Source organism: Mytilus californianus, unplaced genomic scaffold (genome assembly GCF_021869535.1).
Source record: "Mytilus californianus isolate M0D057914Y unplaced genomic scaffold, xbMytCali1.0.p SCAF_4, whole genome shotgun sequence".
NCBI classification, from domain to species: Eukaryota; Metazoa; Mollusca; class Bivalvia; order Mytilida; family Mytilidae; genus Mytilus; species Mytilus californianus.
Window position 1 is genome coordinate 33,947,209 of NW_026262690.1, and position 18,564 is coordinate 33,965,772.

The 18,564-nt window shown below is 32.5% G+C and overlaps 1 protein-coding gene across 5 annotated transcripts in view; it reads left to right on the top strand.

Moving 5' to 3' along the window:
- The first annotated feature begins 2,930 nt into the window (after positions 1-2,930).
- The window catches only part of LOC127737945 (beta-1,3-galactosyltransferase brn-like), a 45,466-nt gene continuing 29,832 nt past the window's right edge, over positions 2,931-18,564 (top strand). Inside the window, exons 1-2 of one of the 5 annotated variants that reach the window (XM_052248913.1) lie at positions 2,931-3,361; positions 15,744-15,802. The gene's annotated coding sequence lies outside the window, so the exon portion shown is untranslated. The other 4 variants (XM_052248914.1, XM_052248912.1, XM_052248911.1 and 1 more) reach the window with 4 other exon arrangements.

An 18,564-nucleotide genomic window follows, 5' to 3' on the forward strand; every position in this document is an offset into this window, starting at 1 on the left:
AAAAAAAACATGCACATCATGTTTATCAGCCGAATAACTGTTGTTGGACATAAAGGCAAAGTTTCCAGAAAGCATTTGAGTTAAATATCGTTGGAGAATGGAACGACATTTGAAACTAAATAAAATAAAATAAATGTGACTTCTTACAGTGTAAAACTCATAATTCCTAGGGTATCTAGAATCTGAAAATCCTCTAAGCGAATTGAATTTTAAAACAGTTTTTAATAATATTTTTCAAAATATTTTCTCATAAAGTCATTTGCTAAAACAATGTTTAACTTTGACCATGTTGATTTTCAGATCAACACAAAAATCAAAGTTCGTGTTTGATCTTTTAATGTATACTAATAGCATCTTCCACACGACTATCTTGAAATTACAAACTTTATAAAGTACCACCATAGCATCATCTAAGCATAAAATTACTCTTCCCTGTATACATTGTTGTGGTTTCTAACTCATTGCATGCTTTTATCATAAGTAAAACCAGATTAAGTTCCGAAGTGGTGTCCATCTTGATTTTACAGAATTGCAAATTTGAGGGAAAAAATCATCATATCGTTCTGTGTGCATGATGTTATTCGCTATTATTAGACTATTACTAGTATTTGAAGAAAATTATGCTCGGATGTATTTTCGAAACGGTCCATTGTTTTATTATGTTCACTGGTGTTGGCCATGCGAAAATTTAGATCGGCACCAAGTAACATTTTTTTTAGGATGAATCCATGCATTGAATTTTACTCCAGGCTGTGAACAGTTCTAAAGAATGAGCTTTTAAGTGAATTGTCCATGGGGTCCTGTATTTCACTCTGTTCCAACGTGCCTGTCATCTTGGAGTTCATATCGGCAAGAAATGTACTTTTGAAAATTTCCTCTGATTAAAACGTATGGATACTGTCGTAAATATTTAATTTTTGGAGCGAAACTAGCAAATTCGGGAAGGACCACATAACATCCTGCCAAATAAAGTTCCACCTGACGCATCAGTATAAGAAGTAGATGTTAACAAACATCAAAATACTTACAGAAGCAAAAAGCATTTTGAATACTCAGATGGCCCTGTTTGAGCTTGTCAGCTAAAATAGATATGAATAAACCAAGATGTGAATGTGCGTCAATGAGTCGGCAACCTAACAATTAAACCACTAAATACATCTTCAGGTCTCATACAATCTTCGGCAACCCAGCGACAAAAAAATTTAAAAGACATCTAGAGGTCAACAATCTTCAACAATAGACAGTTGTACATAATGTCTAGCTCTAAATGTCCCGTTTCTTGCTCCCTTCTTGTTTGTCTTGTCTTTTGTGGAGTACGATGTTGATTGCATTTTTTTTGTCACTAAAATTTATTCACAATCTGTCCTTTTCATAGGGCTTGTTGTATTGTATAGACACTTATTGACTGATATAGATGTCTTTTGGAAGTTAGTGTTTTGTGTGGTTGGTTTGCATTGACCTATACTTCTTCAGATTTAAGACAAAGGCAAATGTTGAATGTTGCTTGTTCTTTAACAAAACTTATTTACTGATATAGATTACTTTATGAATTTTTGGTTTGTGTGTGGTTGGTTTGCTGTCGCATTGACTTATACCTGATATTTCCTTAGATTTAAGACTAAGACAAACATTAAATGTAGTAGGTTCAAGATGATGTATTGATAGGAGAGTCCATACATTTGGTTGCCAATGGGGTAAACTGCCCATGTATCTCAAACTCTGTGTATTTATTTCTACAATTCAGTAGAAGAGACTTTAAACAAGGCCTAGTCCTTACTCACCAATTCAAATGAAAAAAACAAAAACAAAAACAAAAACGGAAATGATAATAAGTTTGTGGTTTCAATTTTTTCAAGTATTTATTTGATTATTGTTTGGTCGTGTTTTTTCACGATCGAAAAAAAAATCTGGGATTTTTAGGTCTTGGAAACTTTTCTGCAAAAGACCGAAAGAAGCCATTAACAGTTTTTTCACAACTTTTTATGTACAATTTTTCAAAGCTATTCGGTTTTTGAGCTGTAAAAAATGCGTCTATCCCAAAATTTTCATCTTTTTATATTCATATAGATTTGGATGTGAATTGGTAGTCTTGGTTAATTCATAATCGTTGGTATACATTCAATGAAAACCATATTAAGAGTAAACAAAAAAGCTACAATAAGTTAAACAAATGTAAGATTGTTTGTCTCATGATAATACAACCTTTTCATTATCATTCTTTGTCATTTAGTATGTATCAGTAACAAGATAGAAATATAATAGAAATCATGTTTCTTTTCATTTAGAGTCAGTGATATTAAGATAGATTAATTATAAATTACAATTCGCTATGAAATGTAACTTTAAACGAATTAAATTACAAAAAATACTTAGTCTAATTTCATGAAATCAAACAGCAATAAGAGCGACAAATAGGAATTGTCTCATTCCTTATTTATAGATAACATTGTCATATTAAATTTGTAAACTTTGTAAAACTCAAAACTAGTAGACCTTCATAAAGAGTCCTAATGTTATGATTATTGTAAGAATTATTATGCCTTGTAATTTTGGGTTCTATTATATAAATATAAAATTATCAGATTGCCATAAACTTTCATATTTTATCTTCAATCTCATAACTGTAAGACACTTCACAATACGTTTTAAAAACAATGATTAGAAGATGATTCGTGCCACAGAAAGTTTTAAAATCATTGATTACATTTGATATAGAAGGGTTCAACTGTGGAATGCTATAAATTTTATCTTGACCCGTATTTAAACACTATCAGTTGATTTCCAGTATATTGTTGTAAATGAACAAGTTTTGTTTGTTCTACCAGACGGATAAAGTAAATTTAAAGAAGGCATAAAATTATGTTACTTATTCTATTTTAGGTCAAGTTTGTATAATTTATTGAAAATACAAGTATAGTACATGTGATACAGACTAAAAGTTCAATGCTCTTCCTTCACAAACTTATATTACTGGGATTTAAAAGTACCTCAATGAACACTTTAATTTCTTCCGTTTTGTGATTTTTTAGGGATAAAGGTCGTTTAATGATGGTTATTATTCAGTTATGGTTTTAGGATGATTTATGTCTTCTCAACAGCGGACTGAAGCCTAAAATTCAAACTGTTCCAATGGAATTGAATTTGTGATTATTAAACATTGATCGCTTACAGGTATCGATTTATCAGTGACGACTGTGTTATCAGAAAAGAAGAAATGATGTGAGAGGTGTTATATAACCTTCAATGTTGTTCTTGTCATGGATATATCATAACAATCAAAATGAAATCTTTAAAATAAGGTACGTTCAGACCATTATTACTATTGACTCAGCCGGAAGTAGCCAGATAAATTGATCACAAGGTAACATAATTTAATTTGAAATAATCAATTTAGACAAAGTTTTTAATGAAAAACATATATTTAGCTAATTCAATATTCGAGGGAAAAAATATGATGTAGAAAAGGTCGTGTTTGTATAATCAGGAAGAAGGTTTGGCTAGACCCCAATAAATCACATTAGAGGAAGTTGATAACATGCATATTTACAACAACAAGTATGATTAGTTTGAAATGTTGGTTGAATGGTAGGAATAGCTATTTTGATGAAAATACTACAATGAAACTGTTACCTTGCAATAGACATATAAAAAAATCAACAAAAGATGTTATATAACTAACACAAGAAGAATATAACTTTCCAAACCACCTGTAGTTTGTCAATCTTGGGATATTGATTGCTCTAGACACACAAAACAGCCAAACAGTCATATAACAGCAAGAGATGTTAAAACAACCAAACGGTAATGTCAAGGTCCAGACTGACGTAACGTCAATACATCATCAAACTATAAAGGTTTTTTTTTTCTCCCAAAGAAACTAGCAGTCATGTATTGATGTAATGACAGCCTCGTGTATAGATGACTGATGCTTCATAAGTTTAATGCTTCAGAAAGAAGTAACCCCACCCCCCAATTGTTTAATGTTTAATATTCAATAAGTGTTCAGTTAAATTTACATTAATTAAGGTAGATTAAACCCTGGTGTTACCCCCACAAGAAACATATACATGGAATTTGACATACATGTATTTATATCCTTGACAGATGTATTTTTTAGTCTCGCAAGTAATTCAATTATATATAGTTTTTTCGTGTCTTGTTATTTGTTCTTCATAAATGCACCTGGTTACCTTCCGAGTTGAAACGAATGGATCTCTCTCTCTCTCTCTCTCTCTCTCTCTCTCTCTCTCTCTCTCTCTCTCTCTCTCTCTCTCCAATTCTTCTTTGAATAAAAAGGAGCTTTTGATACCGATGCCACTATCTTACCGTTTGACTTTTTAATATGTATTTGTCCTCTTAAGTGGAAAATGACTTAAAAGGTAAAAATAAGTAGAATGTTTACAACGTACCGGACATCCGCAATGTATACATGTACATTTTACCTGCATTTCATCTCAATTAACCCATCTTGTTTACGTTGTCTTTTATACACCTCCCATTCAGTAGTCAAGACATATAGTGTAACTATTGATTAATTGGTTGATGTTAAACGCCACTTTCAACACTATTGTGCTATTTCGTGGCGGTCAGTTTTTATTGGTGGAGGAAGCCAAAGTGCCCGGAGAGAACCACCGACCTTCGGTAGGAAAACTGACAATCCTAGTCAATTAAGATTGGAGTCGAGTGTACCTGCCCCTTGCGGGAAACGAACTCACAACCTCAGTGTTGACTGGCTAGTGATGCAATAGTTGGACTACTAAACCACTCGGCCACCGAGTCTGTAATTCCGAAAATCAAACAATGCTGTTGTCCAGAGTATTTTGTTTGCAGTTATATATACATGTATTGTACATGTGTTTGATTTGTAGGTGTATAATGAGTTAAGGCTGAGTTCGCGTTTTAAAATGACATCCTTTACTCTGAACTGGGGTCATTAGACTGTATGGTTAACAATCTAAAAGTGGTTAAACCCGTTTATATATTAATAAAATTGTTAACAAGCAAAATATAACCTAACCGCATTTGTTAAAACGGTTAAGAACCAAAAACATTGATAAACAGTTAGTGTTAAAATTGTAAACAACAAAACATGAAATATTCTTACTATAAATGCTCAACAAACAAACTCTTGTTTCCAATTTGCCAGTCAAAAGATACCTATTTTACTCCTTAAAATTGATGCCTTGCAATTTATGTCTATCTGGTTTTTTTTCTAGAAATCTTTTACATAGTATTGAACTTGTTCACGATCTTAGACGAAAAAAAACAAAAGCAATATCTAACTGTTTATAACAAATTCTCTTGTAGGAGTATGAAGTCTGTCGGATTTCCTCATTCCTGGCTTATAACGTTTATTTATCACAAGGTATCCGGCACAAGTCAAAATCTATTCAGGAACATACCAAAGTTCACTATCCTGTTTGTGGTGGAATTGGTCCACTTATTCTCTAATTTTCTTTGATTCTTTGATTGTTAATTTTTGGGTTTTTTTTTAAAGTCATCATTATTAGTTATTATTGAGTTCATAAATATTTTTAATTTGATCCTTTATAATATGATCATCCTTGGATGACTTCTAACACATATGATCTGGTTAAACTTTTGTTTTATTTCAAAATTTTATTTTATAATATTATCTATGCACATAAACATAAGAAAACACGAACACATTTTTTTATCATATATAAGTATACATTGCACTGATAAATACCTAATTTCTTATCGGTTTGACCTTTATTGTATCGGTTTGACCTTTATTGTATCGATTTTGTGTTTACCATACATAGTCGTATCTTTATACTTGATGTGACAGATTTCAATAAACATAATGTATAAATAGTCCAGTGAGCAATACGAGGAAATTGCTTAATTCCCCATTTAAATACCGACATTACGCCGTCTAAACTGAATGAGATGGGAAAATATGTACTAAATCAATACAATTTATATATATATGCGTAATAAAATCAATAAAATCAAATATGTCACAATTTTGTTAAATTAAAGTCAAAAGTCAACAAATAGAAATTTTCAGATATCATTAACACGAAACAAGTCCGAGTTATTTCGTTTGGCATGTTTTGTATATTCAAAGAGTTCAAAGGCAATTGTCTCTCGACGTAAACAAAGACGAATGCCATTCTCGACGTGAAGAGAAACAAACGACGAAACAGTGGTCCTGGATGTCCTTCAATGTAAACAGGACAAGACAATGTGTTCCTTAAAGGACACTGGTCATTTGTAAACTAATTCACAGATGACCTATAGGAAAATTGGTAATCCAAAGATAAACGGTCAGTTTTTCGGGCCTGTTCCAAATCAGGAACCTCATCTGTGATTGTCTTTTCAATGTTTTATCCAGTAGGAATTGTGGTGTTGTGTTCAATGTTTTATCCTTTAGAGATTGTGGTGTTGTGTTCAATGTTTTATACTGTAGGGATTGTGGTGTTGTGTTCAATGTTTTATACTGTAGGAAATGTGGTGTTGTGTTCAATGTTTTATCCAGTATGGATTGCGGTGTTGTTTAAAATATTTTATCTTTTAGGAATTGTGGTGGTGTATGTTGTATTGTATGTTCAATGTTTTATAATGTAGGGATAGTGGTGTTGTGTTCAATGTTTTATAATGTAGGGATAGTGGTGTTGTGTTCAATGTTTTATACTGTACGGATAGTGGTTTTGTGTTCAATGTTTTATACTGTACGGATAGTGGTGTTGTGTTCAATGTTTTATTCTGTACGGATAGTGGTTTTGTGTTCAATGTTTTATACTGTACGGATAGTGGTTTTGTGTTCAATGTTTTATACTGTAGGGATAGTGGTTTTGTGTTCAATGTTTTATACTGTAGGAATTATGGTGTTGTGTTCAATGTTTTATACTGTAGGGATAGTGGTTTTGTGTTCAATGTTTTATACTGTACGGATAGTGGTGTTGTGTTCAATGTTTTATACTGTACGGATAGTGGTTTTGTGTTCAATGTTTTATACTGTACGGATAGTGGTTTTGTGTTCAATGTTTTATACTGTACGGATAGTGGTTTTGTGTTCAATGTTTTATACTGTACGGATAGTGGTTTTGTGTTCAATGTTTTATACTGTACGGATAGTGGTTTTGTGTTCAATGTTTTATACTGTACGGATAGTGGTTTTGTGTTCAATGTTTTATACTGTACGGATAGTGGTTTTGTGTTCAATGTTTTATACTGTACGGATAGTGGTTTTGTGTTCAATGTTTTATACTGTACGGATAGTGGTTTTGTGTTCAATGTTTTATACTGTACGGATAGTGGTTTTGTGTTCAATGTTTTATACTGTACGGATAGTGGTTTTGTGTTCAATGTTTTATACTGTAGGGATAGTGGTTTTGTGTTCAATGTTTTATACTGTAGGAATTATGGTGTTGTGTTCAATGTTTTATACTGTAGGGATAGTGGTTTTGTGTTCAATGTTTTATACTGTACGGATAGTGGTTTTGTGTTCAATGTTTTATACTGTACGGATAGTGGTTTTGTGTTCAATGTTTTATACTGTACGGATAGTGGTTTTGTGTTCAATGTTTTATACTGTACGGATAGTGGTTTTGTGTTCAATGTTTTATACTGTACGGATAGTGGTTTTGTGTTCAATGTTTTATACTGTAGGGATAGTGGTTTTGTGTTCAATGTTTTATACTGTAGGGATAGTGGTTTTGTGTTCAATGTTTTATACTGTAGGAATTATGGTGTTGTGTTCAATGTTTTATACTGTAGGGATAGTGGTTTTGTGTTCAATGTTTTATACTGTACGGATAGTGGTGTTGTGTTCAATGTTTTATACTGTACGGATAGTGGTTTTGTGTTCAATGTTTTATACTGTACGGATAGTGGTTTTGTGTTCAATGTTTTATACTGTACGGATAGTGGTTTTGTGTTCAATGTTTTATACTGTACGGATAGTGGTTTTGTGTTCAATGTTTTATACTGTACGGATAGTGGTTTTGTGTTCAATGTTTTATACTGTACGGATAGTGGTTTTGTGTTCAATGTTTTATACTGTACGGATAGTGGTTTTGTGTTCAATGTTTTATACTGTACGGATAGTGGTTTTGTGTTCAATGTTTTATACTGTACGGATAGTGGTTTTGTGTTCAATGTTTTATACTGTACGGATAGTGGTTTTGTGTTCAATGTTTTATACTGTACGGATAGTGGTTTTGTGTTCAATGTTTTATACTGTACGGATAGTGGTTTTGTGTTCAATGTTTTATACTGTACGGATAGTGGTTTTGTGTTCAATGTTTTATACTGTACGGATAGTGGTTTTGTGTTCAATGTTTTATACTGTACGGATAGTGGTTTTGTGTTCAATGTTTTATACTGTACGGATAGTGGTTTTGTGTTCAATGTTTTATACTGTACGGATAGTGGTTTTGTGTTCAATGTTTTATACTGTACGGATAGTGGTTTTGTGTTCAATGTTTTATACTGTACGGATAGTGGTTTTGTGTTCAATGTTTTATACTGTAGGAATTATGGTGTTGTGTTCAATATTTTTTACTGTAGGAAAAGTGGTGTTGTGTTCAGTTTTATACTGTAGTGATTGTGGTGATATGTTCAATGTTTATACTGTAGGGATTGCGGTGTTGTGTTAAAGGGAAATCACACTATTTATACTACTAATAATAATTCATTGAAATTTTGCATGTAGACAGATCATACTTATTGAAATATTTTAGGCGGAAAAAAAATTGGGGTCACCGATGTTGTTTTCGAGATACGACGTCATCAAAACTTAAAGAATCGCGTTATAACGAAATATAGAAATAGCGCTCTTTATTGCTAAAAAAAGACAAACTTATTGAAAAACGATGTTTAACTGGAATAACAAAAACGGTCAAATGTAACTTGTACCTTATGAACATTTATTTGTCTCGGTTTCCTTATTTTTGAAGGCCTTTGAACATTTCCCGCCATTTTTAATTGCTATTTATAATAGATTTTTCTTGAAATAAAAAAAATCGACTAATGTTTTTCCATTTAAACTTCTGCATAAGTAGCAGCTTCAGAAAAGATTTTAAAAGCATAAATAAAAAAGGGGGGTCACCGATGTTTTAAATCCGCTAAAACGAAAATAATCTTATTATTGAATTTTGGCGGGAACTATAACCTTTTCTGTTAACGTTATAGAACGACGTTGCTGGCATAACAGCATTTCTTGCAACGCTTTGGTTAAATTAAACCTTTTCACTACAAAATATAATATCATTTTTGAACATTTTTTAAGGTATTTTTATTATTCATTGATATTTTTATCAATCTATCGAATCGTTAAACATAGATACAATAACAGTTTATCATAAAGTAATTGTCAAAGTTGAAGTCATCTCATTTTTTTAATTGCATTTGTTGTATGTGGAAAACGAATTTTTGCCTCATGCCGTATTATAGAAATAATTTTCGGCTTCCAGATAAAGAATCTTCTACCTCGGAAGACTGAGGGTATCCGGGCTGAAAAGTAACACGTTCCTTTTAGACTGCAGGCAGAATAATTTCGTTACCATAATTTCACTAGCTTGTCCGTTCGCACCGGGAAGATAAAACCTGAAATGCCATGTTAAAAATGCCACAAACTCAGCACGTTAAAAGAAACCTATTGTCGGTAGGAATTTAAAATTGGTTAACATTTCCGTAATTACACAACGCTTCATAATTTATTCGAACTGTGGAAACCAAATTTTTTTCTGAGTTCTATCATCCCGCACCCATTTTTCATACATCGTTTCATGTTCATTGTGCATAATATGTTCAATGTTCAACGCCTATGTATTAAAACCTTATGTATTACACATATTTTATTACCGTTCGATTAATCGCTCAACTTTGGTATGTTATGAGAAATACAATGCATCCGATAATTTAGAGTTAATTGAACATGTTGATATATTTTATCTAACTCTAGTTTTTTGTCGAGCCTTCGACTTTAGTCGAAAAAGCGAGACATAGCGATCCTACATTCCGTCGTCGGCGTCGGCGTCGTCGTCGTCGGCGGCGGCGGCGTCTACAAATATTCACTCTGCGGTTAAAGTTTTTGAAGTTTTTATAACTTTCTTAAACTATCCTGGATTTCTACCAAACTTGGACAGAAGCTTGTTTATGATCATAAGATAGTATCCAGAAGTAAATTTTGTAAAAATAAAATTCCTGTTTTTCCATATTTGACTTATAAATTGGCTTAGTTTTTCTGCCAGGAAACAATACATTTACTCTTTGGTTAACGTTTTTAAGATTTTAATAACTTTCTTAAACTATCCTGGATATGTACCAAACTTGGACAGAAGCTCGTATCTGGAAGGAAATTTTGTCAGAATTTTGTACCTGTTTATCCGTATTTTACTTTTAAATGGACTTAGTTTTTCTTCCAGATAACATTACATACAGTATGCAGTTAAAGTTTTCAAAACATTTATTAGATCCATAAACTATCCTAGATTTATACCAAACTTGGACAGAAGTTTCTTACAATCAAAAGATAGTATCGAGAGGAATATTTTTAGTGATTTTTTCCTCATTTTTGTTGAGCCTGCGATTAACAGCAAAAGTAGGCGAGACACTGGGTTCCGTGGAACCCTTACGAATTTTTTTATCAGATGACAAATGAGAGTGTGGATAACCTTTGAGGTAGAATAAGAGTTCGAGTTCCAGCTAAATTTTGAGTTAAAGTTCCAGTTTTATTTTTAGTTCGAATGTTAATTCGAGTAAGATTTCAAGTTAAAACTTGAGTTCCACTTAGAAACTTCCGAATTATACTGTGAGATAGAAAAAAATTCTGGTAAGAGTTAAAGTTTTGAGATCCGATGAAATTAAAAGAAAGATTGCAGTTTCTATTTTCTGTTGGTGCACCTCTCTTTCTTGAATTGTATATTCTTTTATCACATTTATGTTTCAGTATGGTATAGCCTATATACTTTTTTTGCCAAAACTGATTAATGATAGGTAATTTGAAAATAACTGATTGATTGTGTGTGCCACTTTCAGCACTCTGCTATATCATGTTGGCCATTTTGTTTTTTAAAGAACCAAGGTATCAAGAGTGAATCGGCTATCTTTGTATTAAACAAATGGTTGTCCTTTACAGTCATGATCGGAATCTGACAATCTCCCTATATCACTGTTTGTTGACATGCAAGTGATCACATTGAGTGATCTGAACACGAACCTACATCTGACCTACTAGTTTTTGTTTTGTTTTTGTTTTTGTTTTTGTTTTTGTTTTTGTTTTCGTTTTTTTCTTGATTTTTGCAAAAATTTCAGTGGCAAATATAACATGAATATCAGCACAATTTTTTTTTCTATAGGAGATGAATACTCTTTCACAAGACGGACCTTAATGTGATGGTTACAGATTAGCACTCTGAAAGACATGTTACGCTACATAAATACATGTGTGTGTGTTAAATATTTCTCTTGTTGGAGACTTGTAAAGCCAAATACACAGTGTGGATATTTTGTTGTTGTTGTAGGCAGTACGGTCATCAATAGTACAAAAATAACTATGCATAGTGTTTGAATCTCAGATTGCTCTGACGTCTAGCGGCCTTATTTGTTAACTTGCTGGTCGTACAGTTCGCTATAATTGACAGTTTGAAGAAATACTACAAAATATGATTGTTTTTCGTGCCAAAATTATGTAAGCCTGTACAAAGCATTAAAGGAAGATTGAGTACATCGAAACTCATTGTTCTTATTTACATCCCTCTGTTGGACAGAAAACTACAAATTCCGGAAGCTGTACGCTTACATGCTGTTACTCTTGGTATATTGTTATTTTTTTTCCCAGTATATTCCCACATACCGCATCGGGACGATACGTTGCCAACAGGTGGGTTACACTAATGACAGTACAATTGCCCGTATTGACCGGATGAGATATAAATAGTCAGGTGGCCGAGTGGTCCAAGTAGTTACTACTGTAATCACTAGCCAGTCAACACTCAGGTTATGAGTTCGAACCCTGCTCGTGCGGGTGCACTCGACTCCAATCTTAATTGACTAGGATTGTCAGTTTTCCTATCGAAGGTCGGTGGTTTTCTCCGGGCACTCCGGCTTCCTCCACCAATAAAAACTGGCCGCCACGAAATAGCCCAAAAGCGGTGCTTAAAAGTGGCGTTAAAACACCAAAAAATCAAATATAAATAGTCAGAACTTTTTTGTTATTTGATAGATTTTTTTAATATTTGAAGACCTTGGAAATATTAGACTATATTTTATGAAAATCTAACAAAGAAGTTGACCGGACGGATTTCACACTCACTGATGTACGCTTTACATATATTGAACTGATCGACAAAAAGTGTTACTAGTAATATCTCTTTTGTTTTACAATATTTTTTCATACTACTAAGAAATCTGCGAGATTAATAGTTATCTTATATGAAAATTTAAACTTTATAGTAAAACAAAATGTTTTTCTAAAAAAAAAAGTTGACCGGACGGATTTCACATTCGCCGATGTACGCTTTGACTATACTGAAATGATCGACAAAAAGTGTTATAAATATCTCTTTTGCTTTACAATATTTTTTCATACAACTAAGAAATCTGCGAGATTAATAGTTATCTTATATGAAAATTTAAACTTTATAGTAAAACAAAATGTTTTTCTAAAAAAAAAAGTTGACCCGACGGATTTCACATTCGCCGATGTACGCTTTGATTATACTGAAATGATCGACAAAAAGTGTCATAAATATCTCTTTTGTTTTTAAATATTTTTTTCTTCGTGAAACAAAGAAATCTGCGAGATCAATAAATATGTTAATATATGAAAATATAAACTTTACAGTCAATAAAACAAGTTTTTCTACAAAAAAAAGTTGAGCCGACGGATTTCGCTACAAATAATAAAGACCAGATCAACAAAAAATGTTGATATTTCTCATGTCTAACAATATTTTTCGGTGAAATTAATAAACCTTTAAGAAAAATAATTGTATAAATGGTATTGTATGTAAATACTAATTCAATAATAATAATAATAATAATAATAATAATAATAATAATCATATCTTTATTTAAAGAGAGTAACTCATTTGAATTAAACCCAATCGTAAGGTAATTCATATCAAGATCATATCAAGACCACTTTCGGCTATTTTTTTGCCATACATTTTGTCAACTTCGAGTAGCATTTTCCTTTTTTTTGCACGTCATTTGCTTTCTCTTGCTTTAGTGAACGTCCCTTTGAGCGGGCCGCCATTTTAGAAATTAGCAACCTTTACGACGGACTTGAAAACGGCGACGTCATAATACGGTCACGACACTATAGCGGCGCCGAGAGCGATGCGTATAAACAATAGTGTGATTTCCCTTTAAATGCTTTATACTATAGGGATTGTGGTGTTCTGTTAAATGCTTTATACTGTAGGGATTGTGGTGTTGTGTTCAATGTTTTATCCTGGAGGGATATTGGTGTTGATTTCAATGTTTTATGATGTACGGATAGTGGTGTTGTGTTCAATGTTTTATACTGTAGGGATTGTGGTGTTGTGTTCAATGCTTTATACTGTAGGGATTTTGGTGTTGTGTTCAATGTTTTATCCTGGAGGGATATTGGTGTTGATTTCAATATTTTATAATGTACGGATAGTGGTGTTGTGTTCAATGTTTTATACTGTAGGGATTGTGGTGTTGTGTTCAATGCTTTATACTGTAGGGATTGTGGTGTTGTGTTCAATGTTTTATCCTGGAGGGATAGTGGTGTTGTGTTCAATATTTTGTGATGTAGGGATCGTGGTGTTGTTTTCAATGTTTTATACTGTAGGGGTTGTGGTGTTGTTTTCAATGTTTTATACTGTAGGGGTTGTGGTGTTGTGTTAAATGCTTTATACTGTAGGGATTTTGGTATCTCCTGTAGCGATTGTGGTATTGTGTTCAATGTTTTATCCTGTAGGGATAGTGGTGTTGTGTTCAATGTTTTATACTGTACGGATTGTGGTATTGTGTTCAATGCTTTATCCTGAAGGAATTTTGGTGTTATGCTAAATGTTTTATCCTGTAGGGATTGTGGTGTTGATACCAATTCGTTGATCGTCACTGTTAACTATTTCACAACGTACCTAGACGCAGTGTGATTAAGAGCTTTGCTAACTGTATAGACACTGGTAATTTTTGTATATATGCTAGTTTGATATATATGACCGTTCTTTGACGGACTTAAGCCCATTGGACTTCATAAACACTGCATACTTGTTTTCGAGACATTTTTTTTGGTAATGCATGATTTGGAGCTGATTTGTTTGGTTTGGTACATTAGTTCATTTTATGTTGAGACTGCTATTCGTACTGGTTGACCGACTTTTTTTTAAAGGCTTCATGCGGAGGAATTCGTGTCATACAGTATAAAAATAAGCAGATGTGGTGTGATTGCCAATGAGACAACTCTCCACCAGAGACAAAATGACGTAGAGGTCACCGTACGGCCTTCATCAATAAGCAAAACCCAAACCGCATAGTCAGCTATAAAAGGTCCCGAAATGACAAATGTAAAACAATTGAAACGGGAAAACTAACGGCCTGATATATGTACAAAACAATAAATGAACAAAACAAATATGATATACAGCAACAACGACAACAACTGAATTACAGACTCCTGACTTGGATAAGCACATACAGAATGTGGCGGTGTAAAAAGATGTTTGCTGATATCAAACAACTAACAAACAAAAAAACAGAAAACAAAAAGTTCATTCTAAACGAGTGGGTGAAAAATTCATTCTCACACCGGATTAAATAAAAAGTACTTTATTGTAACAAGTTGTCATAGGTTTCATATCTCCAATTTCTATACATTTTAGCATTACATGCTTTATACAAACGCTTAAATGTTTGGTTTTTTTTCATTCTTGATACCACAAAGCCTTCTTTTGTGACAAAGGATCTAGTTTAAATTAAATTACATAACAACAATTCACTTACAACATAATGTTGAGATATTCTCGAACGTAGACATTAAGGGGATATCTAATGTAAGCAACAGTGCGTTCAACTTGACTGAGGATTTCCTTATCATGGTCTTCGCAACAACAAAAATATGAATATACCAAAGGAACCATATTGCGAATAAAACATATTCTAAATAAGTGACAAGTTCAGGAAAGACGTTCTGTATATATATGACTAGCAACGAGATTTCCAGACTTATGGGGGGACATTGTCTATAATCGGCTTTTTGCACATTTATCCAGTCCATACTGAAACAGAACACTCTGCCATGTTACTTTGACCTATTTGTTGTAATACCAATGCAATGAGTCTTCTTGAATCTCGGCATGATGATAATTTCTATTCGATGAAGACTTTTTATTATGGAAGGCACTTATTTATAAAATACATAGTTATTATATTGTATTAGTGCTTAGTAATCTTCAACAACATATTTGAATACAAATTTCAAAATGAATAAAATTTACTACAATACAAACAGTTCTTTGCTCTCTTCCAGAAAATGAATTCAAACTTGTTTTAACAAAGTTAGTATAAAATTGTCAAAAAAAGCTTCTTTTTTTTTTAATCTGTCTTTTAACTTAGATTTAAGATGAATGTCTCTACACCACATAGCATGCGAAGCGTAACAGTTTATGTGCAGTAGTTTACAAAATAAAATCTCGTTAAAAATACGATAGATTTATTATGATGTAATTTAGATTCCTTTTATGAAAATCTATAGATCACAGCATTTTAATTTTTTTTATCCATTTGTTATGTAGATTCGAATATGTTTTCACTTCAAACGATAACGTAGTTGCCAGCAAAAAATGAAGCCAAGGTAAAGTGTTAATCCTTTTTCTCACAAATACTTCGAAATGACAATTAAACATTATTCAATTGAAGTATTATATGGAATACAATGATTTTAGAAATTGGAGGAACCATCTGAAAACAGTTACACATTGGTAAATAATTGCTTTATTTTAAACTCCTATTTCATTTTTACCGGGCTTCAGATTATCATTGAAAGTCAGAGACGGATTTTTATATTTGGTTCCTCTCTTTTTTTCTTTTTATTTGGGATGCTGGGACGCAGCTACCTATTTGGTAAATGCATTAACTTTTTTCAAATGCCACTCATAACGTTGCCATGGTACCCCACTCTTTTCAAAATCCTTGATCCGCAACTGGAAGTAAATTACTAATATACTTCAAATCTACCATGCAAACATATATTACGACATCTTTGGAGTCTATGATAAATACTGTGTCTGGTCTTTTCTGATTACTAATTTATGGAATATTGTACATGTACATCGCATGAACTCACGTCAATCGTTTTATACCAACCGACTACAGTATAGATAAACGCATATTCTTTCTTTAAATCCTTTTAAGACGCTTGTATTTTTATTGAACCTACAATATTTTACAGCTCGTGACACACTTATGTAGACAAAAGCATTGAAAATAATATATGATGGGAGGGGGAGTATTAAGTGACTATGCCTTTATAAAAATAAGGTGAAAACATTCCAGCAGAGACCGAATGACGTAGGAATTAACAACTATATAAAGGTCACTGTACGACCTTGAACAATGAGCACAATCCATACCACATAGTTAGCTTAAAAGGCCCCGAAATGACAAATGTAAAACAATTCAAACATGAAAACTAACGGCCTGATTTATGTACAAAACAATAAACGAAAAACAAATATGATATACAGCAACAAACGACAATCACTAAATTACAGACTCCTGATTTCGGACAGGCACATACAGAATTTGGCAAAGTTAAACTTAGAATAGAAAATGGAAACAAGGAATATGTCAAAGAGACAACAACCCGATTAAAGAACAGAAAACAGTCCATGGCTAAACATGTTTGCTTGTGCCAAACCCTCCCCCAAACATGTGGAAGTAGTGTAACAGTACAGTAACAGTACAACATAAGAACAAACTATAACAAATAGTTTAAAAGGGCTACGCTCTTTAGATTAAAAAGTCGGATATTAAAGCAAATGAAAAACTATATCGTATAAAAGATGGCTATAAAATATTTTACATTCAAATACATCCCTTAAAACCATAAGACTATATGACTTATTGTATGGAATGCGTATGTTTTTATTATTATTATTGTTTGTTCCTATGTTACACATACATGTTATATTGAATGCATGGTGAGATTGTATTGAATATAAGAATGTTTCCGTATACAAATTATTCATTAGAAAATGTGATGTACAATAACATACGGAAGAATAAAGTTCTTTTTAAAAAAATCATGTTTTTGAAACAGAGATTCTAAATGGTAAAATATACAGAATGTCCTATCTTCTCTTTGACGTTTATAATTAGTTCGCTCGTTTTAGCTTAAAGCTTTGAATTATATAAGTTTCATATGCAATTTAAAAAGCATCCAAAACATAAATTCAGTATAGAAATAAACGTGTATGTCCCCATATGAAATTTTATATAAAGTTTATATATAGTTAATATAATCAAACTACTGAAGTACTGAACATCGGATGACCGCAAGTTCTGGTGGATGGTCACAAGCACTTGTCTCAGAAAAAAAATCACATCTCTGTACCTGAAAGTTGGGTGAAGGTACATAGATATATTTTTTTCTGAGACAAATTCCTGTGTGTATGATGAATAAAGGAAAGGGAATTCAACCTCACCGTAATAACTATTATATTGTAGTGATATAATCCTTTGTTATCAGTATAATCTGGTTTGTTGTTATATATTATATTAATTTGTATAACAGCGGCTATTTTCACAAAAAATCTTAAAGAGTAGAAATACTCGTAAGTCATACACATTTCAGTATAAATTACGATCAATTTTAATCATAAGTTTTTTTTGTGAAAAAAAGTTGCTGGTTTATATATAAAGGCAACAGTAGTACACCGGTGTTCAAAAGTCATAAATCGATTTAGAGAAAACAAATCCGGGTTACAAACCAAAATCGAGGGAAACACATCAACTATAAGAGGAAAACAAAGGAACAACAGGAACACCGAAGTGCAACAAAAACACCAACACACATAGAAACGAACTATTTGATAACAACTGCCATATTCCTGACTTGGTACAGGACATTTTAAGAAAAAATGGTGGGTTGAACCTGGTTTTATGGCATGCCAAACCTCCCGCTTTGTGCCAATGTTAAGAAATATCGCTAAAACACTACGTGACAGAAATACAGCACAAACACACGCAAGAACATTTATAATAGAGAAACGCACAAACAAATAATATGATAGTCGACACAACATTCAAACCACAGAACAACAACGAACATATTCTCCATCAACGAAAAACACCACAGGATATCAAATACAGTGACGCGCTTACGTAACTAACATGCAATCTGGAACTTTATACAATTATTTTCACAATATTGGTCCAAACAATTTTCATGACAATAATGGTATTGAAAGGCAATTTTATAATTATTTTGACTACAAACGATAAGATATAACAGATTATCCAACCTAAACCATAACAGATTATCCAACATAAACCATAACAGAAACAACAAAATAAATCCATTAATGTTGGATGTACAAAATACCGAGACACGCC